Consider the following 26,919-nt stretch of genomic DNA (forward strand, 5'->3'; position numbering starts at 1 on the left):
CATTTGCATCCCGGTCTACTTTGCTTTCATGCTAAGAAATTCTGCAAGCTTCTACACCACACCCCAGTTCACGTGGACTAATGGCTGCCTCTCACCTAAAAGGGCTTTAGTTTGATGGATTCAGAGCAAGGTTTTTCAAAGTGTGGTTTTCAGACTTTTGCATCAGGATGAACAGCTGCAGCTTGCTTCAGATTGAGATCCTATCTCTTAGGTAAGTATATACCCCTATTTTACAAATGAGGCAACTAAGACACAGAAAGGTTTAAATCATTTGCCTGTCCAGGATTTGAACCCAGGCTGTCTGGCTCCAGAGTCCCAGCTCTTAACCACTGTGCTATGCTGCATTTTAACAACTGTGGGTAATTCTGATGCATTGGGTCCCTCCCTAGTCAGAGATGTTACAGTAGATCTTCATACAAAACAAATATGGTCATTTATGTTAATTTTACCATTCCACCCATGGGCAAAGGGCTAGTGATGTCACACTCATGTCACCTTTGCTACACACAGCCCAAACTCTCCACTGACACCCAATAATACCATTTAAATGGTTAGTTTGCCCATTTCCCCTGGTTATTAATTTCAAGAAGTCACTCTGACAGATTTAATACTTGTAAATAGATTATATTCAAGTAATGATTTCAAATATCTATCAGGAGGCATTGAGTATGGAGGAATAATGAGTTTTAATGGATTATGGGGTGCTTCCATTGAGATGATTCAAAACCTACTTTGTTGGATTTGCTGCTGGAAATGAAGTCAGGAAGGAATTATATGTAGTTGACTTAGTTGTTAAAAAACATGGAAATGTAATTGGCCCCATCCTAAGGGTGCAGCATTTGTCTATGTGTTAAGAGCACCCTAATACCCCATAAAAGCAGCTTCTTAAACTCCCCCCACCCCACCATTAGACCAGACAGCCACCTGACCAGAGTCGTGCCCACCAGTCATGGTGCTCTATACTAAAGAATTAGGGCAGATGGAGACCACAGCTCTTCTAAGGCAGATTCGTCTTGTCGGGGAGCCCTGGGACCCACATTAGCCCTTGTCCGGCAGGGAGCCCCGGGACCCACATCAGCCCTTGTCCAGGAGGGAGCCCCGGGACCCACATCAGCCCTTGTCCAGCAGGGAGCCCCGGAATCCACATCAGCCCTTGTCCGGCAGGGAGCCCCGGGACCCACATCAGCCCATCCTTCTCCATCTATAGCAGAAATGACTGTGTGAGAGGATGAAGATTATGGTCTACACCTTCCACATCTATCTCTTGAGAATGTGGGAGCCAGGGGGTGGTAGGTCCTGCTGCCGCTGCATCATGTATGAGCTTGAATGTCTGCCTTACTGTGCATGGCCCACAGGAGCAGAGCTACAGGAGGACATCACGCCTCAGGCCTTCCACTCAGCACAGACAGTAAGATACAACATTGAGGAGCATCAGGAATAGAGAAGAAGGAAACAGCTGGGGTAGGATAAGGTGTTTCACACAAGATGCCCTGGGGATATCTAAGTGTGCACGTACAGCAGGCGGCTAAGCCCAGCACTCAGACCCAGGCCACAGGTGCCAGTCTGGCAACTGTGCCAGTCTCCCTAGGCCCTTCCAGACCCAATACCACTCTTTCTCCACCCTGCCCCTGCCACACGCCCATAAGGCTGACCCCTAGGACCTCACACTGAGGCAGCCTGCCTCCCGCCCTTATCCTCTGGCGTATGGTTGGGCTCAACCAATGCAAAGCACTAGCAGGAGATGGAAGCAAGATGCTAAGGTATTTCTTCCCCCTGCTCCTTTTGTAACAAGCAGTGGTTTCTCTACCTAAGGCCTCTCTCTACCAGGTGGCCTCTCTCCCACGGGAGTGGTATGGCTTGCAAACACCATGCCCTGCTGGTTCTTAGCCCTGCCCACGACAGCTCAGGAGGCAGCCCCTTTGTTAGGTTCCCTTCAATTACTTTTGAGTGTGTCATGTGACTGATGTTGCAAATGAGACCAAGAATGACTCCAGGAAACAGACCCTCAAACACAGGACCCATGTTTGATGAATGCCCTGATCACCCTTCTGTGGAGGGAGAGGATGTGGAACTGATCATCTGTAAAACAGTGACATCACGGTCCCTCAAATTTCCTCCCATGGTGTCACAGGATGGAGGCAGGCAGTGGGCAAACTGCTAGAAGTCTGAGTGGGTGATGAAAAGGCTGATTTCAAGGACTGACCTGGGCTGGGGCTGCTTCTGGTTGTCTATGAGAATGTGCACAAAGCAAATGACAAACTGAAAGCCGTGAATTCCCAAAGAGATGGGTGGAAAACCTATGGCTGTTAGATGGTTCTCGCTAATAGCTGCTAAGCTGATAGGACTAAGGATCAGCCCAGCGTTTGACGGTAAGGGTTGCAGAGCCAATTAAACGTGCAACCCTGCCAAGTCTCTTATGCTACCATAAGGGCAATGGCTGGAAATGGGAACGATCCTGAATCATGGATGTAGGCACCTGGGCAGCCAACGAGGCTCAGAATGCTGAACTCCTTATTTAGCTGAACGTTCCTGCTGAAAGCAGCAACCTACAGCCAGCCCTCTGAGGAGACGCAGCCTCCCCAGTCCTCCCACTCCCATAAACCCTTTCAAGTTGTTTCACAAGGGCACACCAACTCACCTCACTACCTGCTCCCATCACCCCTCATTGCCTCATAACAGTAGTTAGACTCCCCCCCGCCCCCCCCAAAAAACCCAACCAGAAAGGAGCTCAAAGTCTACTCTGGAAGGAGACCACCTTCATATTGAAAAATGTGCAGAATCGCAACAATTTCTACCAGCAGGAGTCTGAGGAGCACATATGGGAGTACATTCAAAGGATGTCAGACCAAGGACTAAATATAAGATGACTGCGACCCTATACACGGCCATAAGCGTATCCCATCAATCCGTCTCCAGATCTTCTCCTAGAGGAACCCGCAGCCATCCATTCACAAGGGCACACTGCTGAAAGGGAAAAGCGTAATCCTTCCAAGGGTTACTGGGCACTAGCTCTGAACCGATGCTGATTCCTGGAGACCCAAAATGTGGCCCACCAGTGAAACTGCCCGTCTCATTCCAGAGAAGAGGTGAGAGATGAAGTCAACCCTGATGTCTCATGGTGGGTCCGAAGGGCCCACAGGCCCATCATGGGGTTATTTCTCTAGTTCCAGAATTTTAGTGGAAATAGATATGCTTAGTGACGGGCCAAGTCCCCACCGTGGTTTCCTGTGCCATGTCATAAAAGCCACTATGGAAGACAGAGCCATGAAGAGGTCCCTGGTACTCTCCCCCACTCTCCTCAATAAGAAAGTAAACCAAAAACTACCCCACATTCCTGGGAGCAGCTCAGGAATTAGTACCACTATCAAAAACTTAACGGACGCAGGGGTGTTGATTCCTATTCTGGATCCATTTAACTTGCCTGTTTACCTGGACCAAAGTCAGGAAGATCTGGGAACATGACTTTGGATTATTATAAATGTAATCAGATGGTGATGCCAATCACAGCTGTGATTCTGGATGTTATGTCTTTTGCTGGCATATCTAGTAAATCACTACTGACCTGGTAAATGCTTTCTTTTCTATCACCATTAATAAGGGCGAGATGCAACGTGCCATCCAGTGGCTAAAATGGCCATGCACCTTCATCATCTTACGGGAAGGCTATGTCTGCACTGTCATAATATAGTCTGGAGGGACCTTAATCATCTCAATATCCCACGGATCACCATCCTGGTCCATCACATTGATGGCATTATGGTAACTGGACCTGGTGAACACCAAGCAGCGAGCACCCAGGACGCCTTTGTAAGACACACACACACAAGCCAGAGGACGGAGGATGAAGCCCATGGAAGCTCCGGCATCCACGACACTGACGGTTTCTACAGTCCAGAGGCCTGAGGCAGGATATCCCGTCTAAAGTGAGAGAAACTGATACACCTTGCACATCCACTGAAAAAGAGATAAGACAACTGGTGAGCTTCACATCTGGGTATGCTGCTCTGATCTGTTTACTGGGTAACCCATGAGGCTGCAGCTTTTATTGGGCTTGATCCAAGAGAAGGTTCTACAACACTGAAAGCTGTCCTCACTCCTGGGCCTCTGCCTCAGCATATCCAACAGGACTAGAAACGACATGGCAGCCAGGGATGGGGTGAGGAGCCTCCGATAAACACCAGAAGAACAAGGATTGTACTGCCAACAGCTACTGTCCATACTGTTCCTGGCTTGCTACCAAACCTGGGTAGAGATCAGGTAGATACCTGCTCATGGGAAACCAAAGACTATGTAACAAGAACGGCCCATCATAAACACATTATATGATGCACTGAATCATAAAACTGGACTGTACAGAAGCAATCCACTTGGTGCAGTAAAAGCAAGACTGGGCCTGAGCAGGTCTGGGAGGCACAAGTAAACTAAAGGGACAGGCGGCTCCCCTGGTTACTTGCTTCTCTTCCCTTGTTAGCTCGCTCTCCACCCACACTCATGCAGGGAGAGCCTACAGCCAGTTAGCAGAGCCCTGTTTATGGATGAACATGATGGTGTGCTGGCACTGACCAGAAGTGAGAGAATACAGCCTTATTCAGGGAAGGTATGAAAGAGAGTAGTGCAGGGGCATCTTCCCAATGGGCAGACTTCTCAGCAGGGGCATGATGGCTCACCTGTGTGTCGGGAGAGACTCACGGGGGCATGTGGGAAACTGTGGCAACCCCCCCCCAAAAAAAGGGGGCTACAAAGGGCTTGGGTCCTGTGGGAATGAAGGTTTGGGTCACTCCACCAGTGAACAACTCTGACCAGATGGGGGTTTGGCAGAGGGTGAGGGGGACATAAAAGAGGCGCCAGAACAAAAAGGTATGATTACCAACTTGAGCCAAAAGACTAGCTACGGATGCAGACATTACAGCAGTTTTGTTTTATTTGAGTTTTCTCTCTGTTGCTTTATATGAAGAACAACGGTACTGGTTTCAGGTGGGCATATGAATAAACTGGCTGCAGCGACTGAGAGCGCTTTGGGTTTCCTGAGTTAGGGACATGAATGTTATGCTCCAAGTATGAGTGAATACTAAGGGACAGAAAGAGGAGGACTGTGCTGGGTTTTCTCTCTTTGCCTTTTCAGCTCCATCTCCACCCTGCTCTGTGCCCCAGGACACTGACGTCTGCAGTTTTCACCCCACGGGCTCCCTGGTCCTCCAGCGGCTGGTTGACTTCATCCAGAGGCACTGGCAGGGTATGCGGTGGGAAGAGAGGGGCGAGGATATGAATTTCTTCGTCCTGCTTCCTCCTGGGCAGGCAGAGTTTGGAAGTTCTGCGTTCCTCTAAGGCCAAAGCTCCTGTCGGGTGATCCATCTCCTGTGACTACCACTATTTCGGGGATGAAATGCCGCCATTCTCCACCTCAAGTCCTTGGACAAGTTTAAATGATTTGAGCCCTAGTTTCCTAATCTAGAAAATGGGGTTAGCAACACCTACTTTTCATGGTTGTTCTAAGGATTCAAGGTATGTGTAAAAGACCTAGATCTGCATAGTAATCAATAAACTGGATCTATAGTAATACAAAGCAATTTGTTTCAAATTGGTTTTTATTCCTTCAAGAAACAGTAAGCATTCATCGTGCACTACGCAATGGAAAGAGAAAAGTCCTGCCTGCAGGGAGCTTATCTAATGGGAAGAATGATAAGCAACATAAAAATTTCCACAGTTGGCTAAATATGATGTGAGATGCACACGTGGTGCGGAAGCACAGAGAAGGGCCACAGATGCCGGCTGTCATATATTCCCAGCCTCGCTAAAAATAAAGCCAGGCAGATATGGAAGCAGAAATTTGAAAGAGATCACGCTTGTTTGCCTCAATTTTCTTTGGAAAAAGGAGCTCGAGTCCTATGTTGGAAATGAAGGTGTTGCTGTGAAGAAAAACAGAGGGATAAAACCACCTGCCCAAGCCAGGATCCAGCTACCAGACAACCGAGCTAGGATTCAAATCCAAATCGATCCACTCCAAAATCTATATGGGCGTGTTGCTACACCACACTGCCTCTGCCAAAGTAAGGCTTTCCTTTCCTTTGCGCTAAACCAAACCGGCAACCTAGTCATATTTAATCCTTAGTGGCTAAGCTTATTACAAGCCAGGCTGTGCTTTACGTGGGTTAATCTGGTTGCTCCTCACAACAGCCCCACTGAGACAAAACCGAGGCGAAACTGAGGTATGAGAAGATGAAGTCACCTGCCCCAGATGGTGGAGTCAGGGTTTGAGCCCAGGCAGTCTGACTTCGGGGTCTTTACCCACTCACTGCCTCTACCACATATACATGCTCTGAAGAGTCCTCCGGGAAGCAAAGAAGAAGGTTCATAAACGGATTTTTAAGTGGTTACATGTGAAATTATGAAAAAGAAACCCTGCTATTACTGTGAATTTAATGTATGTTTATTCTATAAAACTGAAGCCATTTACGTTCTTCAGAATCATCTGCTGGCCAGGCGGCCGAATAAAACAGAATGAGAAGAGGGCTAATGTTAAGAAAAACTAAGAAAGAAGAGAACAAAAAGCTACGTCGTTCACGTGGGAATAAAAGTTGGAACTTTTGGGAAGGTTCATAGGTAGGTTCAGCTTTCCAAAAGAGAAACACAGAAAGAGTCAGCCTTCACTGTGCTAGGGAATCACAAGATAATCTCATAGCCTGGTTCCTGGGGGCAGCTGGCGTGCCTAGGAGGAGGTCACATGGCTCTGAAGAGACTAAGTTCAGACAGTCACCCAGAATTGAAGCACGAACCTTAACATCCAGCTGGTGAATCAACTGTGATAAGCCCAGCAAGACAAAAAAAAGTTGGTCAGATAAGAAGAGAACTTTCAGAGGCCAGGCAGATCAGAGGGGCAATGATTATCAACGGCAAATAATGTACTGATAATAGTTCTCAACCGGGGGACATGTGGCAATGTCTGGAAACATTTTTGGTTGTCATAGCTTGGGGGCTTGCTAGTGACTATATGTCAAGGAGGATGCTAAATATCCTACGATGCACAGGACAGTCCCTACCAGAGAATTATCTGGCTCCGAACATCAGTAGTGTTGAGGTTGAGACACTAATGCCAGGCATTGTTCTAAGAGCTGGCACCTAACACATCATTTAATCCTCACAGCAACCCATGAAATAGGTATCATTATCCCAGTTTTACAGGTGAAGGACCTACGTGATGAGGAGTGCTTCCACGTGACCACACAGCTGTGGGTGGCAGCACTGTGACACGCACACAGTTCTGACCTGAGAGCCCGGCTGGCACATACTGTTCCTCAATTTCTTACCGCACTGCTGTAGGCATTCCTGTCTTCTAAATACCCTTTGGAGATACAGAGTTAAAGAGAAGGGAGCACCAAGTATCCATCAGCTATCGGGTTACAGAAAGAAAGCCATGCACAAGAAGAGCAGCTTCCCAATTCTATCACCGGGAGGGGTTAGGTTTGTGCAGCACCGTCAGGAAGGACCCCGCTTCCTTTTCCTGAAACATCACACGTCAACACCTAACCAGGAGCCTGGTACAAAGCGAACTCTGAGGGTTGCTCCCATCACAAGGACAATCGAGGGCTAAATTATGACAAAAAGAAGGACCAGAAAGGATGCTCTCACAGGCTATGTGTCTTTTAAAAAGGAGGGGAGTTAGTCTTTTTTTAAAATGCTTTCATAAATTAAATTTTTTTAACTTGGAGCTATAAAAAAAGTAGAAATATGGGCAAAGCTCCATGATAGAAAACGGTCAAATTTATGTGACATTAAAATTGTGTTCATACATACCGCTTAAAATACGTGGATATTAGCTAAGGCTTTTTTAAAAAAGCATTTTTCTCTTCATCATTGCACTCATCCTTTTGTCCACTGTATGCAATTATTCCCTGGATCTTGTCCATCTTTCTTTCAGACAGCCAAAATAATTTTACAAGGTCAAAAGATTCTTCTGCTTTTAACTCTAAAACATAAGCAGAGAGGTTCTGAACTCCATTTCCTTCACCCATCATGAAGACTGTTTGGTATTGACTAGTGGGCCCTGCCCAAAGGACAAGGTAGATAAATTCGTAAGTATCAGTATGCAGTCTTAACTAAGATGGCAAACAGAGGTGGTCAGTGATTCACACCAGACATAAAGGAAAATGAAGAACAAGCCTGTTCCAAAAGGAAGGAAATAGATAGGCCTGCAAGAGCTACAAGTTTTCTTCAGCAGGGTGACAGATTGGGTGCTGGGTGTTTGGGAACAAGAGTCCCAAAGGAGGGAGCTGACAGAGTCAGTCAAGGAAGAGACAAAAGAGAATCCATGCACAGACCCTGGCCATGGCAAGGGGACTGGTACGGGAACAGGTTTGGGAACAGGCGACTGACACAGAGAATAAGAAAAGGAATTGGGGGTTGGGATGGAACAGGGATTATTTTTGAGAAGAGAACAGGCCAAGTGGGTAGGTTTCATTTTAAACTACATTAAAAGTACCTTCCCAGTTCTGACCCAAATTAACTGGCTACTCTACTAAAAGGCTATTAAAATAGTATGCAATCTGTATCTGTTTATTTCCGCCTCTCAGAATACTATCTCCAAACACATTCAAAATGTTTCAACAGAAACAAAGGACATCTTTGTCACATCTATAAATTAAGCTCATTGCAGAATAGATTAAAAACCTAACAGGATCTGCCAATGGGAGACACACAGTAACCCCTCCACACACATCACATGATGAACCAGTTACAACTTTTCCTGTTTTTCTTCCTCACTAATATATCCTTCCTCTAATTCCCACCCCACCCCCATTTCATTCTGTAATCACAAAGCAGTGCTAATTTTTCCTAGATTTATCCATCTCTTATTTGAGATACCTTTTATTTATCCTGACTCGTAATAAAGAAAATTGATATAGGAATTAAGAATGAAACATGTGCAAAATATACAACGTTGGGGGCACACTACAGAATAGTCTGCACCCAACAATTCCATAGGAGTGTCCAAAAGCCTCAACAAAAGTGTGCTGGTTCCCTAAACCTGGCTGCCTTTTATTACAGATGAGTGAATGCTGGCAGTTCTGTTTTCAGTTCTTTGTTTTCCAATACTAGAATCAAAACTGAAAGGATAAGAAGGCAGGCCCTCAACTTAGTCCATTTGATAACATGTCCTTCTGCCTGTTCCAGACCTGACAGGCAGGGATGACAAGACAACCACAGCAGCGATGCTCGGCTCTGTCCTTGGCCTCCCAAGGTCACTATTGTGGGTTCCCAATCACCAGAATGCCTGCCCTCGTCCTGTTTCCCAAGCTTTTCCATCAGGAGGCACACTCCCAAGGTATCTTCTAGGCAGATGTGAACACAGAACCCTCTCCAGGATGATTCCGGGAAGACTGTGACCACTAGCAGAATGATGGAGTGGATGGGTGATTCTATGAGGCAAGAGACAAGCAAAGAGGGAATTCAAACAGAACTAGCAGTGGTAAAATCCTGCAGGACCCAGGGAGCTAAGGGAAAGCTGGTTCTGACTGAGGAGGCTGGGAGAATTCAAATTAAGGAGGCACCAAAAAAACCACAGACAACCATTACCATCACCATCACCATCACAGTCTCTTGGGAGAACCTCCAACCAGGTATCTCTTCCAATCCATTCTTCCCACAGTAGAGAGAGATTTTTAAAATCACTGTTTAAATCTGATCATTTCACTCCTTTGTTTAAACCCTTTCCATGGCTTCTCACTGTCCTTAGAATAAAACCCAAACTTTGAATTGGTGCTAACAGACTAAAGAACCCACATGGTTCCTAACCTTTTCTTCCCTCTCCAGGTGCTTCCCACCAGCGCCTCTCACCCCAAAGTCATCAGACTGCTGTCAGAACAGACGTTCCTAGTTCTCACACACACTGAGCCCCATCTCATCTCCAATCTCTTGTACCTGTGTCCCCTCTGCCTCGAATGCTTGCCCTTCAGCTCCTCACAGTATAGCCTTCGCTCAAATGTCACTCCCTCCAACAAGCCTTTATAGCCACCCTAACTACAGTGTTTTTCCTGAAATTAATCTGTCATTGTTCTGTTTTTTTCCATTTCAGCATTTATTGTCATCTGGGATTGCATGCTGCTTGTTTATTAAGAACCTCCCCAACTAGAGTGTGACTTAGTCATTGACATGCACTTAGTAGGCCCCAATACACAACTGTTTGTTTAATTAATTCATTCAACAGACAGGTGGAGGGAGACTCTTGGAAATTCCAATTTGCCAAAGTATGCAACTGAGATCTTCAAAGTAACCTCTGGTTACATCATTCCTTCATCAATCTCCTGAATCATTAATTCCTACCTCTTTACTAGATCAATCCCTTAATTACACATATTCATATACTATAATATTTTTATGAAATCCTCCCTAAAAAAGTAATTTATTTATTTAAGATACTTACACCGTGCTTACCATGTGCTAGGGATATGTAATTAGTCTGTGCTCCAACTTTTATCATTTGCATGAACAATCTTATGTGATAACACCCTTTGCAACTAAAGGCTTTTTAAAAACAAGGAAAACTCAGGGTAAACACAAATGCTTATACAGTGTGATAAAGGAAACTTGACTCCAAAGCAAATATTTGCTTTTAAAAGATTCCTCTTCTGACAGTAAAACTTTACTGGTTAGCACATTAAAAGAAATTTCCCAAAGGAAAAATATTATAACCAATTATGTATTTAAATTATAGTACAATTTAAATATAAATTATAGTCTATTAGCTTCAAATCCTGACCTTACTTTAAGTATGTTATTAGTAAAAACAATCTGCAGACTTTTACCTTAAAGTTCTAACATTTCAAAAATCAGTTTTATATATATTTTCCCTACCAACACTTTCTTATCAATAGAAACTGCAGCTTCATACCAGGAATGGTAAAATACATTCAGACTATACCTGTAATTACTCAAAATCAAGTACAAAGAAAGTAAGTCAGGCCAATGCATGCCCTCGAATGGGAAAAACCCCACTTGAGGTTTGGGAAGCAATAGGAAAAAATAAATTAAATTACAAAAACTGTCTACACAAGTTCTGGAAACAAGCTCTAATACATTAGGGAAAAAAAATCAAAAGTAAAATAAAAACATGCACTCAAATGGAGTATGTGCAAGGATATGTTTGTAATGAAAAATGAAGCAAAATATATCAGCTGGTATCAAACTTAAAGCTGGAAGCTTCAACAATGAACACATTCAAATATTTCATATTTGTCTCTTTTCACTGAAGGACTAAAAACTTCTGGCATATGTCTTCTCCATATATCCAGGAGAGTAAATGAAGAAAGAAGTATGAACATTTTGTTTTAAACAACGAGGAGAACAAAGGTAAACTACTTTCTGCAGCCCAAAAAGAAGAGAACATTCAGTCCTATCCAGCTCAGAAAACAAAGCAGGAAGACAGGATTATGTGTGCTGAGAGGTGATAAAACAAAATAACGCTTAGGAATAATACCCCACAAGAAAAATCCAAAGCTGCAGGTGTTGCTCCTTGAAGTCTGTCTTGTCCTAATGGTTTCCTGAGCAAGTTTATTATGCATGTTTTTTAATTTCTGTCTGTCCATCTAGATGGGTGTAGGTCTGTTATTCTCCCTATGCCTACTCCCTTCAGTGACTCTAGACCTCAGTATCTTCATTTGTATCTTTTTATTTAGTACTGCATTTCCCCTTGCCCTCTTCCTTAATTGTCCAGATTGTAGAAATGACTGTAGAAGTGCAGTATTTAACTATTTTTCCTATCCGATAGAACTTGAAGTTCATTTGTATTAAAAAATCAGGTAAGTGGGCTGGCTGAGTGGCGCGTTGGTTAAGAGCTGGCTTGGGACGCCAGAGGGCCCCAGTTCGGATCCCACATGAGGGCCAGTGACACTGCCCTCTACAGCTAAGATGGTGAACAACAACAGCTCAACCTGGAGCTGGGCTGCTGTGAGTCCTCAGTGATGGCGCAGGCTGCAGCCCCTGCTGCAGTGGGTTGCCATGGGCTATTGTGTGTAGCCAGCAGCCAGCGTGAGCGGCCAGCAGCCGCAGTGAGCGGCTATCCAGAGGCCGGCGACTGATCTGCCTCACCCGGGAAGAGCGCAATGATGGTGCCAACTTGGGCCAGTGAAGCGACGTCCTCCACAACTAGACTGAAGAAAAGGACAGCAACTTGTCTGTTCCCCTTCCCACAATTCCCGAGCGCTGTTCCCATCCCCCAATTTAAAAAAAATCTTAAAAAAAAATTAGGTAAGTGGGAGTGTGCCTAATTTTTTCTTAAAATAGTTAACTGGAATTTGTGTGTGCAGGCTTCTTGTCCTCCAGGAGCTTATATGTAGCAAAAAAAAGAATTACAATTCAAAGTAGACTGTGATCAATTCTCTAAGAAAGCTCTAAGAAGTCACTAGAATTCAGGGGAAGGAAAAACCACTTCCAACTGAACTTATCTAGGTATTTGGGATGGTGAACGACATGTGAGGGCAGTTTTTAAAGGCTGGGCACACAAACCAGAAAGGGCAGCACAGTCGTCGATGCAAACAGGGAATAGCCATTAGTCCAGTTTGTCTGAATTCCTGCCCGCCTTGTAGGATAAACAAAATCCACTCATTAATAAAAACAAAGAGAAAAGGGGATCTGAGATCATGTTGTAGAGAGCACTGAATGCCAGGCCTCTCACTCTGGATTTCATTCTGCAGACAAGGAAGTGAAGGCATTTGAAGAGAGAACTTCAAGGGCGGGTAGGTGTAGAGAGTGGAATGAGACGGAGGAGGGCTTGAAGAAACAGGGGCTCAGCATCAGTAAGAACGGCAGGTTTGCAAAAACCTGAAAGGAGAAATAATTCAGCAGCTATTTCACAGGAAGGGCAAGGCAGACGGAGGAATCAACACTGCCTCCTGGGTAGCCAGGAAAAGTAACTCAAAACGGAGGGGAGACCAAAATGACAGTGAATTGGCTTAAGTAATCACTAGCCCTAACTGGAAATGTCTGCATCTGTCATTTTCTGATGGCAGGCATTGTTTCCAGGCACTTAGGATAATGTAGTGAACCCAACTGGCAAGCACCCCTGCCCTCATGGAATTCACCCTCTAGTGGCAGACAATAGATAATAAACAACTAAATTGATAAATATATATTATAGGAAGAGTCGGATTGCGTGGAATTTTAAATAGGAGAGTCTGACTGAGATAGTTAACATCTGAACAAATACCTAGAGGTGAGGGAGTGAACAACGTAAGGGGCCAGGAAGAGTCAGCAACTGACAAAATAATTTGTTAGTATCTCCAAATAATTTCATTCCATGATCCTTTTGAAGTTGGCAGCAATTGCAACACATCTCTTCCGTGACCCAGTCCTATTTCCTTGGGCTAGCATTCAGTGTTCCACTTCCTGACTCTATCCTACCCAATCAAGAAAACCTCACCAATAACAGTGATAACAAACTGCCTACTAGGTCAATTTGCTTATACGGGCTGTTTACATTCCCTGCATGGGACAAAAGGGCTGCATATTAAAACAACAAAACCAAAGCACTATTAGAACATGTTTGTACAAAGCTTAAGAAGACAATCTTGTTCTCAAAGCAATCATTGGGGTAGCAACTTTGAGACTTGTGATTTAAATCAAAGATGCTCAAGAATGATTATGAATCATGCAATTAAGCTACTAAGCAGGATGTTGCTGGGGAGGGGGGGGAACATTCATAGCACCATAAAACTGTCAAAAATAAAAATAGTACTGTTATCAAAACCAGAAGTAACATCATCCTTTGATTTTATAATTTGTTGTCAGCAGAGCTGAATTCTAGTCTAAACTCTGCCATTTATTGGTTCTGGGTCTTTGGGCCTCATCCTTATCTGTAAAGGGCAGCTGGTCCGATTTTTCATATTCCTTTCAATTCTGAGATTCTATGTGGCAAGTTATGGTTTCTACGATGTTTATTTATGTACTTGGGTGCTTTGGTTTACCTCATTTTGCAATAATAGTACAAATCAGCACCCTCCAAAATAGTACAACTTATAAGTTCTGTATAAAGTAACATGAACTTCTTTTAAACCAACCTACCACAGCTTGGTGTTTAAAATGAGGCTACACTCACTGTAAAAGTGCTGCTTTTTTCCATCCCTCTTTTAGAATAACCCACAAAGCTCTGAGATTTCTGTATCACTGGATTTGATTTGGAACCAGGTGGATGATCAAGTCTTCAGTAGGAGACAAAAGTCATGAGGCCTTTTCTTGTGGGACTCAGTCTTTGAAAACTGTTCCAAATGAATCCCCCAGCAATTTCTAGCAACATTTCTGAAGAAACTGGTGGTGACAACTTTGAAGATTAATGCCCATCTGAATGCATAATAAAGAAAACAGCCAAAGTTGCTGTTCTATGTGCCAGGCACTAAGTATTAACTCATTTAATCTTCGTAACAATCCTATAAGGGTGGAACTACTATTATCCCCATTTTAAAAATGCAGAAACATTTTGTACAACCCCTGGCAGTGCCCTTCTAATTGCTAGATGGGATGCTGCCCGATTCACTAATCTTTTAATAAAGCCGATTAGGTCTTTTTTTTTTAAATGCTGGAACAAAGGCATAGTCAGCCAGCAAACTGCCCAAGTTTTCACAATTAAGTACGTAGATTCAAACCCGGGCAGTCTAGCTTCAAAGCCTGCGCGCTTAATTACACGATACACTGCCTATGTAAACCCTGCTGTCCCTGTTTAAATAGTCCCATTACTGGTCTCATTCTTCCTGCAAAATGAGTAACACGAAGTCAAAATAAAGCCGCGCAACAAGTTCACTATCGACTTTTCTCCTACAGTCCTGAACCTCAAACTACAATAGAAGTTTCTTTTCAAGAATATAAAATCTCTACAGCACCTGAGGTCTCCCCACATTTGGGGAGAGGGTGTGTGAAGCAACGGAAATGTTTTCTGTTCGGCAGCTAATGCCGCGAACAAGTGCGGCAAAGCTAGAGCCCGACCCGGTGTCTCCCTCCCACAGGGGGTTCGCGCCAGGAGCCGTCTGCCTGCCCGGGACCCGCGCTCCTACTCGGCGCGTAAGTGGCACTGACGCCGGTCCCTCCAAGCCACATCTGCATCGGGCGTGCCCGCAGAGTCCTGCCAACCGGCCCGCGCGTCGCCAGGACCTCTCCGCACGCTTACCTTCGGGAACCCGCGCCCGGCGCGTGGCTAGCGGGAAGTGCCTCCACAGCTGCGCCACACTCCACCCGGCTCCGCGCCCCGCCTCCTGCCCCCAGCGGCGTCCGCCGCGCTCCACGCCAGGGCCTCGGGCCACGCCCCCAGGCGGCAGGCCCGGCCCCCACCAATCAACAGCTCCGTCTCGGCCGCCGGCCCCGCCCAAAACTAGGGGCGGGGCTTTTGCTCAGCTCCGCCCCGGCGCTCTAGGGGGCAGTGGACCCTGGAGGATCTCCTGGCAGCGCGCCAAACTGAAGGCGGTAAATAAAGTGGGGAGGGCCTAGGGGAGCTTGACCTCGAGGGGGTAAGGGCAGGACGCGGGCCCAGGGCACCGGAGAAAGGAGAGAGCCATGGGGTAAGATGAGGAAAGAAGTTTTGTAAGTAAAAGAGAAGGCACTCTGCCCAGGTTCTAGCTAAGGTGTAGGACTTAGGTGAGACATCTTAAAACAAAACAGAGTTCATTTACTCAGGACATTGGCTAAGCTCATTCTTCTGGGGAAGGGTAGGAGTCACAATCGAATTCAGGGTTCCATGCATGAGAAGTCATAGGGAATGGGATTAAGGGGGGCAAAGAAGGGAAGCAATTCCTTTACTGACCTCTACCACACAACCTCGCTCTTCATTTTAAAAACTGTGGAAAGGACTCCCTGTGAGAATCATCACTCCAGGCTTAAATTAATGTTAATCATTTCCTCACCCCTCAACAGCTCAGGCACTTTTCCAGAGAGCAAACCCATTACACTTAGACGGAGTTTGGCATTCATCCCCACAGTGTACTACTACAAGGTTTGTGACTGCATGTATGAATAAAGGAAAAGAATCGGACCCCTGGAAAGGAATTATTTTAACCACTAATGTAAATACATTACATTCTTGTTTGTGAATGTTCTTGAAGGTGAAAAACGATTTGAGGAATCAAGTCAATAACTAACTGAATTATAGTGGGGAAACACAAGGGTCACTTTGCCAACAAGCAGGATTCATACGTGTAACCTTTGCTACAAGAATTTCAGAAAGTAGTGCCAAGATGCCAGCCTAGCTGTGTGACCTTAAGGGAAGTCACAATATCTGAAGCCCTCAATATCCTTATCTGTAGAATGAAGAGATTAGGCCAGGTGACCTCATGATCTCTAAATGCCCTTTCACACTCCATTTCATCCTGCCAGGCTCAACCATTAGAGGAGGAGGACTACAGGGAAAGCACTGTCCAGTTGGGAACCATAGAGAAATTGGGAATTTTTGGAAAAGGCATGAGGGATCTCTGGCATCACTTCATTCAAGCTCTCCTTTCTGCCTTTCCTATTTGTAAGAATAACGACAACAACACTTTTGTCCTAGCTCAAAACTTTTGGCTCTTCTTCCTTCTCAATCATCACATTTAGTCACCAGGTCCTTGGCTGTCTCCGTTACAGAATCTCTTCAATGACCATTCTCATTTTCCCTGCCATCTCAGTATAAAGCACAAATTAAAAAAACTCAAGATCTTGGATCTGACCCTCACCGATTTTCTCCACCTAATCTCAAAACTACTCTCGGTGTACACACCTGTCTGACAGACTGTCTCCTCACTTTACAGTATCCACAACATACAGCCAACATTCCTGCCACTGAGCATTTACACCTACTGCTTCCCAGCTCAGAATACCTCTTCTCAGTCTTAGCTACCTGTCCAGACTACAACAGCTAAACTCAGGGACCTCTCTATGCAATAAAATGCTGTCATACTTAGGATCTGTACCATTCAACTTGGCACTTAACAGGTGACTTTGTTTTGTTTTCTCTGTTATTTATAATATTTATCTCTCAAACTAAATTATAAGCTACTTACTGGGTATCTCAGGCCCCAGACAATTGAAGAAGAAAAAGCCATGTTCAAGATCTCAAAAAGCCTAACAGAAATTATATATTCATCTATAATTAAGCTACCTATAACAGCAAGATTCTCTGTTTTTGTCTGAAATTATGTGACACTGAAGTAACACCAGTTACTTCATACTAACTAAAGCTTTGATGGACAGTTACATGTGACTGATTCAAAAGAGGGGAAAATAAATTAGTATTAAATAAGACTTCTTTTGAAGACTAAACCTTGACATTCAAGGAAGTACATAAAAATAAAAAGTAGTCTACCCATTCTTTGTCACCCATTGCCTAAACAAGTGATCTACCCATCGTAAGTATTTAAAAATATATTTATTAATCTATGATTATTTTCAGCTTTCCTTAAACTCTCTCTCTTCCACTATAATTAAAATACTGGTCTTTTCTTTTTCATGCAAATAAGATTGTAAAAGTTTCCCCTTCTAATTTCAAATAAATTCTCAATAAGATAAACAAGAATCACACAGCACTTCTTGGAGTTCAACTAGAAAGGTTTTTAGTGTTCCAGAAATAAACCCTTGAACCACAGTAAATTGCCTATGTTAGGGGGCCCTACATACTATTAAAATCTTTAGAGAGTAAATTTTCCTTAACTGCAACTTTGCCCAGATGACAAAAGTTGAAGCAGAATGAAGTTTGCAGAATGACTACCAAGTAAGAGTGAAAACTGATTTGCAATCTATCAATGGCCCCTTGTGTTTTGAAAATGTCACTGGCATGTTTAAGGGAGGCCCCAGAGCTCTGAAGTCTGGCCCAAATAATCTATAAATCACTACTCACAGCAAACCTTTATACTATTCTGGAGATTTAAGAAGTATTAAATAGGCAGACTAAACAAGTCACACTTCATTTTACAGAGTGGTTACACCAGAGGCTATTGGTTATAGACTCTTGAAACTTTTCTCTTCCTCTCTTCAAAATGAGGTGACGTGTGTGTGTGTGTGTGTGTGTGTGTGTGTGTGTGTGTGTGTGGTGACTTTTAAGAGTAGAGCCATGGGAGGAACTTCTGAGCCCACCCAAGATGGAGTAACAAGGACCATATTTACCTTCCCACCTAAAACAATGACAATAACAAAAAGGAACCAGACAAAATATATAAAACAACAATTTTCAAGATCCTGGATATCAGGCAATGAAGGAGATTGCTCTCTCAGAAATGGAAAATGAACAAGGTGTACCCCAGCTTATTACATTCAGAGAACTTATAGACCATGGCACAGGAAGGGGGAATTGCAGCCCAGCCCAGCAGATTCCCTGAGTCGAGGAGATTGAGCTGTGAGTCCGAGAACAAGATGGCTAGACTTCATGAGACAGAGGAGACATGATAACAAGACAGAGAATCCCAGAGATCTGCAGAGGGTCCTCCTCAAGAATTCAATAATGCTGATCAATGCATACATGTGAGGAAACTACCCAAGGTCAAGGAAAGAACAAACCATCTGGTAGTATTAAAAGGAACAGTATTAGGCACTTACAGAGGGTCAGGAATAGGCTGTTCACACCAGACCAACTAGAAAACTTCCCAATTCAATGAGGTAGAGTATGTAGAAGGATCTTGCCTTAGTACTGGAGTATAATTAGCCCTAGACTAAACGCTACTTGGATGCTGCCAAAAAAAAAGATACAAGTAAGTTCCAAAACAATCACACCATTTTAAAGTAATTTAACTGCATCTCAAATTAAAAATCAAGCATATTTATAGGAATGCAAAAATATTCAGCACCCAACAAGATAAAATTCACATCTGCCATTCAATCAAATATTACAAGGCATGCAAAGAAGCAGAAAAATATTACCCTTAATGAGGAGAAAAATCAGTTACTGAAACTAACCTACAACTAACATAGATGTAGAATTAGCAACAAGGACGTTAAAACAGTTATTATAATGGCAATATACTAAAAAATTAAGTAGAGACAAGGAAAGTATAAAATTTTTCTAAATCCATCTTCTAAAGAAGGAAACAACAATCTCTAAGGTGAAAAATACACTGGATGGGATTAACAGAAGAGTAGACATAGCAGAAAAAAAGATTAGCAAACTTGAAAACACAATAGAAACTTTGAAAGTGATCTATAGAGAGAAAAAGGAATTAAGAAGAAAAGAGCTATGGGACATTTTCAAGCAGCCTAATGTACTTATAATTGGAGTCTCTGAAGGAAAGGATAAAAGTGGGATTGGGAAAGGAGATCTAAAAAGACATTTAAAGAAATATGATTTGTCTTTTAAAATATGATGAAAATTATAAACCCACAGATCTGACAAGCTCAAAGAGCCCAACCACTAAGAACACAAAGAAAACTCCACCAAGACATTTCATAATGAAATTCCTAAAAAACAGTGATAAAGCAAACAGTAATAGCGGCCAGGAGAAAAATGACATGCTATGTATGGAGGAACAGAAGTAAAGTTGACAGCAGATTTCTTGTCAAAAATAGTGCAAGAAAAAGGCAGAGCAGCAATATTTTTGAAGTACTGAACAAAAAACTGTAAACCCAGAATTCTATACCCAGCAAAAATATCTTTCAAAACTGAAGGCAATATAAAGTGTTTTTTTTAGATGTACAAAAGCTGAAAGAATTTATAACCAGCGGACTCACACTACAAGAAATATTAAAGGAAGTCCATCAGACAGAAGAAAAATGATTCCAGATTTCTGGAACTATTGATATACACTAGGAATAAAGAACACAGGAAGTAGTAACAACAGAGATAAATATATGTTGTTGATTTTTTTATAATTTAAAATCTCTTTAAAAGATAGCAACTGTTTGAACAAAAATAGTAATAATTTATTGAGGGTTTTATATATCCGTAAAATGTATGACAACAAAAGCATAAAGGCTGGTATGAAAGATACAGACATATACTATCATAAGGTGTATTCCATAATTAAGTGTAAACATACTGTAAGTGATATGGTATAATTCAATTGATGACAGATTGTTTTAGATAGAAGACTAAATTAAAGATGTATACTTAAACCCTAAAACAACCATTAACATAAGGAAGAAAGGAGTTATAACTAATAAGCCAACAAAGGGAAAAAAATAGAATCATAAAACTCAGTCCAAAATAAGGCAGAAAAAGAGGAAAAAGGACACAAAGGATAAGACAAATAGAAAACAAATAACAAGATGACAGACATAAATATATCAATAATAACATTAAATATAATGGTCAAAACACCCCAATTAAAATTTGTCATAATGGATAAATGAAACACCCAACTATATGTTGCTTACAAAAAACAAAAAAAGACCCCCAAAACCAAAAAAACTACACTTCAAATATGAAGACACAAAGAGGTTAAAAGGATGAAGAAAGATACACCATGTTAACACTAGTCAAAAGAAAGCTGGAGTGCCCATATTAATATTATATAAAGTAGATTTCAGAGCAAATAATATTACCAGGGAAAGTGAAGTTCATTTCATAATTATGAAGAAGCCAATTCATCTTGAGGACATAAAAAACATTTATACACCTAATAACAGAACTTCAAAATACATGAGCAAAAACTGAAATAATTTCAAGGAAAAATAAGATACATCCACAATTAAAGTCAGAGGTTTCAAAAATCCTCTCTTAATAATAGCGCAATTAAAGAGAAAATCAGCAAGGATACTGTCTTAGTCAATTCAGTCTGCTAGAACAAAATACGACAGACTCGGTAGCTTATACACAACAGAAATTTAATTCTCACGGTTCTGGTGACTGGAAATCTGAGATCAAGGTGTCAGCTCAAGGTTGAGTGAGGGCCCTCTTGCTGGTTCATACCCAGCATCTCCTCTCTGTGTCCTCACATAGTGGAAGGGACTAGAGAGCTCTGTGGTATCTCTTTAAGAAGAGCACTAATCCCACTCATGAGGGCCTCACCCTCATGACATAATCACCTCCCAAAGGCTCCACCTACTAATACCATCATCACCTTTGAAGGTTAGGATTTCAATATATGCATTTGGGGTGTGGGGAGGTTACACAAACATTAAGACCATAGCAGATATAGAAGACCTAAACAAAACTACTAACAAACTAAACCTAACTGACATTTACAGATCACTCCAGGACAGAAGAATATACTTTTTTTTTTCATATGCATGCCAGACATTTACCAAGATAGACAATCTACTGTGCCATGAAACAAGTTTCAATAAATTTATAAGGATTCAAGTCACCCAATGTTTCCTAACTACAGTGAAATTAAATTAGAAATCAATAACAACAATATATCTGGAAAATCTCTAAGTATGTGGAATCAAAATATACAATTCTAATTAATCCATGAGTCAAAGAAATCAAAAGAAAAATTAGAAAATATTTTGCATAAAATAAAAGGAAAACACAACATATCAAAACTTATGAATGGCACTAAAACAGTACTTAGGAGGTATAACCATATTAAAACAGAAAAAAGGTCTCAAATCAATGACATGAGCTTCCACCTTACAAAACACAAAAAAGAAAAAAGCAAATTGAATCAAAATAATCCAAAGAAAGGAAGTAATAAAGATGAGAGCACAAATCAATGAAAGAGAAAAGAGAAAAATCAATGAAACCAAAAGTTGATTTTCAGAAAAACAACCAATAAAATTGACAAACCAAATGAATTAGCACAAAAAGAAAGAAGGCACGAATTACCAATATCAGGAATGAGTAATGTGATGTTACTTCAAATCCTACAGATATTAAAAGTATAATAATAAAAATCTTCATATAATGTGAACAATCATATGCCAATAAAATCAACAACTTAGATGAAATGTACAAATTTGAAAGACACAAACTACCAAAGCTCACTCAAGAAGAAAGAGATAAATCAAATAGCCCTATATTCATTAAAGAAAATGAGTTTGTACTTAAAAACTTTCTTCCAAAGAAAATTACAGTATTACATGGTGTTACTGGTAAATCCTACCAAACATTTAAGGAAAAAATATACCACAGGAGAAATAAGCAGAAAAGATACCAAATCTACACAAATTTTCCAAAAATTGGAGGAGGAAATACTTCCCAACTCATTCCATGAGGCCAGCATTACCCTAACAATCAAAACAAAGATATTACAAGAGAAGAAATTCCAAACCAATATCCCGCATTAACATAGATGGCAAAAATTATAAACAAAATTTTAGTAAGCTGCACCCAAAAATATATAAAAAGGATACTACACAAAGACCAAGTGTGGTTTATCCAAGGAATGCAAGGATTGTTTAACATTAAAAATTAATCAATATAATTCATGTATTAACAAATTCAAGTAGACAAACCATATGATTATCTCAATAGATACATAAACAGCACTTGATGAAATCCAATTTCCATTCTTGATAAAAATTCTCAGCAAACTGGAAGTAGAAGGGAACTTCCTCAACCTGATAAAGGGCATCTACCAAAATCCTACAGCTAATTTCATACTTAATTTTGAAAGACTGAAAGTTTTCCCCCTAAGCTTAGAATAAGACAAGGATGTCTCATTATTTCTAGTCAACACTGTACAAGGGGTTCTAGCCAGGGAAATTAGGCAAGAAAAGGAAAGAAAAGAAACCAGGGTAGAAAGGAGGAAGTAAAACTGTCTTTACTTGAATTTTACATGATTGCATTAGGATGGCAATAATCAGAAAAGTAGAAATCAAGTGTGAGGATGTAGAGAAATTGAAGCCTTTGTACATTGTTGGTAGGAATTAAATGGTGCAGCTGCTGTGGAAAAATTTGGTGGTTCCTCAAAAAGTTAAACATAGAATTACCATATGACCCAGCAATTCCACATCAAGATATACACCCAAGAGAACTGAAAACAGGTACCAAAATAAATACTTATACATGAATGTTAATAGCAGCACTGCTCACAATAGCCCAAAAGATGGAAACAACCAATGTCCATCAACGGGTAAATGGTTAAACAAACTGTGATATATATATATATATACATTCGAGTGTATGCTTTTCAGCCATGAAAAGGAATGAAGTACTGATACATGCTACAGTGTGAGTCAACCTCAAAAACATTATGCTAAGTGAAAGAAGTCAGACATGAGAGGTCACATCCTGAATGAATCCACTTATATGAAATATTCGGAATAGAAACAGAAAGCAGATTGGTAGTTGCCAGGAGCTGGGGGGATGAGGGAATGCAGAATAACTACTTAATGGCTATGGAGTTTAATTTGGGGGTGATGAAAATTTTTGAAACTAGATAGGTTTAGTGGTCGCACAACACTGTAAATGTACTAAATGCCACTGAATTTGTTCACTTTTAAAATGGTTCATTTAGTTACGTAAATGTCACCTTAATTTTTAAAAATGACCTTGACAACATCCCACAGATGACTGATAAGATTTGAATCAGCCTAGCCTCCTAGATCCTCTATAGTCGGAAAATCACATAACCCTATTTTCCCTTCATGTACCCCATGCTCCAAACAAAATGAACCCTTTCCTTTTACTGCAGCACAGAGCCTTCTTTCTCTATATATGTAAGTCCTCCTCATCTTTCAAGGCATTATTCAAACATATGCTCTTTCAAAATTTTTTTCTCTTTCTTTTAGTGGGGAATGCTCTTTTCTATATGCTCTTATGAACACTGCACCTCTTGCTTTATACCTAGAGCTATTTATTTATATTTGTATGTCCTCAGCCAATAATTGTTAGCGAGATCCATGTGTGATTCATCCTCTTTTTCCCAGGATCCTTAGAATACCCTTATACAGATCAGACACCTAAACATTTATTGAAGCAAAAAGATTAATATAAAATGAATTTCTGTATATGAATCCTCTTGGCTTTATTATAATATAAAATTGGAGATGTGTTTTTCTGGGAATATATTTCACTCTAGCATAGCTAAACCGTTTGAAAGTCACATATAGGTAATATTACCATTTCCTGATGAAACAGTAATAAAATATTCTGAACACTAATATAAAATGACTGGAACTATTTATATCCTTGATAATAATTGCTAATGTTCGTATCGGTACAAGTCATAATAATAATAGCTAACAGTTATATATCACTTATGCGCCACACTCTCCAAGCACTTTATATGTACATATTGATCTTCACAATAAGCTGATGAGCTATGTACAATTATCATCTCCATGTCACAGGTGAAGAAACATGGCTCACTGTCACTGAGCTGGTAACTGGTGGGGTTGAGATTAGAAACCAGGTACTCGTCACCTCTCTGTAACAACAGTTTAATTCTGCATAATAAAATGGCTTTGAAAGGTCAATGAGTTGCCAAGAAAACATTTTCTAATATTCTAGGGCAAGTTCATGTGAAACTTTCACTGTTTTCTCAGACTTTGTGCCTGGAATTTTGAGACGGCTGATAACTTTTAGAAATAAAACTTGATTTCATTATACTGAAGAAATGATATTGACTAAGAAAGTTGAAGCAGGAACACAACATAACGAACAATTAAAGATATAATAATGAGGAAACTATAATAAAGGAACACAATAAAAGTTTAAGTATAGCAATGGGACTATACACTTACTGAAATATAAAGGAACCTGAAAATTTTATGAAGACGTCTGATGATATAATTTTTTAAATGTGAATTTCTATATCTCAAATTCCAATATAATTCTTATATAATACTGCTTATGTATCTTTTGCTTAAATGCATGTTGGTTTATATAAATACTAATGTTATAGTGAAGAGACCTAACTCTATAAAACACAATTAGTGACCTATAATATAATGACATTCAAGCCTCACATAGCAGTAGGCCAGAGAAAATAAAATTGGGTAAACAACAATTAGAGGTTGTTCATCTTAGAGAGAAAATAAAATCTTTGAATTTGACATCCAATTGAATCCGTTTTTCAACTCTCAAAAGTCAGTTCTTTTCTATTAATCTTGTACGTAGAAAATCATCTTATCAAAGATGTGCCGAGTAATTTTATTTGACACTGGAATTTGGAATAGGGCTTTGGGTTTAAATTTGTCTAAAATGATTTATATGATATGGTCAGTAACTTTTATTCCATGATTAATTACCCACATTTCCTTTAAAATGCTGCCTAATTCAGATTCCTTTAGTGGAGACAGAGATTACAAGGACATTTTTTATGTATTCTTTTGAATGCTTAGGAGGGAAATAATTTTCTACTATATTTTCATAATTCAACAGACTATGTCATAAGTAGGTTAAGTTTTTTTTGTTATTTGTCCAGTTTGGGCCCCAGAGCTCAGCACTAATAGCTTCATTCACATGAATTTACTTTCTAAGATTATATTGTATGTTCATCTTTTACCAAATTAAAACACTCTCAGGCTCTCTTCCTTTGTACTTTTTCTCTATTCATACCACATTTATATCACAATAACGTATCTTTTAATAATAGAACAACAGAAACAGAAAAAGATGATGCAACATCCAAAGTCATTTACAGAGAATGAAGGAAACATGGAAGAAGAGAAAGTTGACTGTTCCTAATTCTAAATTCTTCACCTGATATCATGATTTATAAATTACTAATTATTGATTTAGCTAATGTTTCCATCAATTGAAGACTAACCTTTTATTTGGCAAAGAGTATAATAAAAATTCAATTTAATTCAGCAAATATTGATTATCTAATATGTATACTACACTCTGCTAGGCCTATGTACAGTACATTAAGTGAATAAAATTTTTAAAACTTTTTAATACTATCATCTATTGTTTATAGAACAAGAAATAAAGTTATTAAGTATAGAAACTATAGACTGACCAATAGAGTAGCTAAAAATAGTGACTACTACAGTGAGGGAAGGAGGTTAATACTGAGTTCAGTTCTCATATATTGCAATTGTATGTGCAAAGATAATGTACAAAGCTGACAAAAATAAGAAGTAAAGGCATAAGTTTAGAGATATTATTTAGAGATATGGAGGAAAATATAACAGGAAGTACAAGCAGAAAAGATTAAAAATTGCTCCTTCTCAAACTTCAACTAGTAGACTTAACTGAGTAGAGGAATCATTTCAAGTAACTTCAAAACAAAGTATACTTCTGTGGGATACACCCTAAGGACAAAAAGAATTGTTAAAAAATCTTAAACTCTGTTAAAGTAATCATATTGTTGGTAATAGTATTATTATTCTGAGACCTGTTTGTGTTGTAGGATTAAAAAAATGAGTAATTATCTTGTGTCTTTAAGAACCAAGAATTTTGACGTGGGAGATATGAGATTAAGTTTAAAAAAAAAACCTCTAGTACTGAATTTCAGAAGGAAGAAACATTATGAATATATTTTATATTTTACCTTGAAAGTATAGGTATTACCTAACTCCGGCACAGAATAGACCTAAAATCAATGACCATCCCAGTGACATGAGTACCACCAGTATCTAGATAGTGGTCTCTAAACACTTCCCATTAAAATGAACAAGGGCTCCTTGCACAATTGGCTGACTGCAGATCTGGGGCAGGAAATGTATAAGATGAGCCTGGAACATCTTAACTTCCTTACTTTCTGGTATGATATCAGTGACTAGAGTCACGTCAAAGGCTTCAGAGGCCAACTCAAAGAGTTAACCAAAGATGGGGAAATTGAGCATCACATAATGACCATGGTGAACTGAAACACACTGAATGTTAAATCCAGGAGTCGACAAAGATACTAAAAAAGAACAAAACAAACCTCATGGATTACCTTTGAGTGATGCTAAGGAACTAAATCTGTTTTTTTAAAACAGGTAAATAAGGGGCCGGCCAAGTGGTGCAATGGTTAAGAACTGGCTTGGGACGCCAGAGGGCCCCGGTTCAGATCCCACATATGAGGGCCGGTGACACTGCCCTCTACAGCTAAGATGCTGAACAACAGCTCAACCTGGAGCTGGGCTGCCATGAGTCGCCAGCTA

The 26,919-nt window shown here is 40.7% G+C and overlaps 1 protein-coding gene across 6 annotated transcripts in view; it reads right to left on the reverse strand.

The window, feature by feature from the left end:
• The window catches only part of SGK3 (serum/glucocorticoid regulated kinase family member 3), a 120,497-nt gene that overhangs the window by 49,031 nt on the left and 44,547 nt on the right, over positions 1 to 26,919 (reverse strand). Inside the window, exon 1 of one of the 6 annotated variants that reach the window (XM_019630319.1) lies at positions 15,149 to 15,256. The exons of 4 other annotated variants lie outside the window; for them this stretch is intronic. The gene's annotated coding sequence lies outside the window, so the exon portion shown is untranslated. Of the gene's footprint in view, positions 1 to 15,148; positions 15,257 to 26,919 lie in introns of those variants that run through there. One more of the 6 variants, XM_019630317.1, reaches the window with a different exon arrangement.

The sequence above is a fragment of the Hipposideros armiger genome, unplaced genomic scaffold, assembly GCF_001890085.2.
Source record: "Hipposideros armiger isolate ML-2016 unplaced genomic scaffold, ASM189008v1 scaffold_900, whole genome shotgun sequence".
Taxonomy (NCBI): domain Eukaryota; kingdom Metazoa; phylum Chordata; class Mammalia; order Chiroptera; family Hipposideridae; genus Hipposideros; species Hipposideros armiger.